We start from the raw sequence: 1,339 nt of genomic DNA, 5'->3' as shown, positions 1-1,339 counted from the left end.
CACAGTATTTTGGGGCTTCACAGGGATCTTTAGCTTAGGTAAAAGAAGCGTTGCTGCAGAGCAAGTGGGGAAGGAGAAGTAGAGAAGCAGACAAGAATTTAAAAAAATTATAATAATAAAAAAAAGGCCACTGTAGACTGAAGTACAGCAACTGTTTAACATTACACAACAATACAGTACAAGAAATGGAAAGCCAATAGAGAAGGACAGCATGTTGATCAATTACTTCATGAGACTTTGTATTTATATAATAATATTTGCATTGTCACAGTACAGAGTATAATGTTAACTAAAAAGTTAATTCATTGGACAGTAGAATGTAGTCATTTTTAGGGTAACCCTAACCTGGTTAAAAATACCATTTTAACCTGGTTAAAAATACTGTTTTTAATAAATCACAAGGCTTGGGAACCTGGTTTGTATAGTTCATCCACAAGGCAGTGCTTCCTGCAATACTGTGCCCCAAACGCTTTACTAAATTATAAGCAAGGTTTCATATTGACATAGCAGGGGTAAATCGGTCATCTGGAGTTTCTCAGAAGGCTATTAAAGTGCCAATCCAGCCCACTTCTGTTTGCTGATGAAATCTGCTGGGGATGACATCACAAGACAATACGACTGTAGACCATAACAACCACTGTGTGTCCACATAACGAAGAAAATAATCATATAATACAATTTTCATGCCAGTTTTGCAGACTTTGCAGAAAACTGTAGCAAATCACAGATTGCCACAATGGAATCTTGTTCATGAGAGGTATAAAAATGTAACTTCGGACGTGGCTAGGGGTCGACTCGGCTTTGAGCATTGAACTCCCTTGTCGATCTGTTCGCAAACAAATAAACTCGAGATGGATCCAGCCTGAGTGTGTATGACTCTCTCCTTGAGGTATATTGGAAAAGCCTCCAGGGGCACGAAACTAGCCGTTTGTTCAACAATTTGGCGAGCCAGGCAGGAGGAGCCCTTGGACCACCCCGGGGTCAGACGACAAGACCGGAAAAGGTGTCCATGAAGTGCGCACCAGACCGCTTTTGGAGTCTGTCACGGGCACTGGAACCGTGAGTCGGGACACCCGGGAAGTTAAAGGCTCTCCCTTAAATGAGTCAACCAGGCTAAGTGGATCCAAAGAGACGGCACCAGGGTGTTGGCGGAGTAAGTATTCGCTTTCCTTGTGTCATTTGGGTAGTTTTTCGGGGACTTTGTTGAGTAGTCTTTCGGGGAATTTGGAATTTTGGAACGTTCAGTATATAAGTCTGAACATTAGCCCCGGGGACTTTGTTCATTTAGAAACATGAGCCGCTGACCAGGTCTGGGACTAAGGCTGAGTCTAGCCGCCCC

This window comes from Alligator sinensis, unplaced genomic scaffold (genome assembly GCF_000455745.1).
Source record: "Alligator sinensis unplaced genomic scaffold, ASM45574v1 scaffold1142_1, whole genome shotgun sequence".
Lineage (NCBI taxonomy): Eukaryota > Metazoa > Chordata > Crocodylia > Alligatoridae > Alligator > Alligator sinensis.
The sequence above is the reverse complement of the archived record's forward strand: the minus strand, read 5'-3'. Positions refer to the sequence as shown.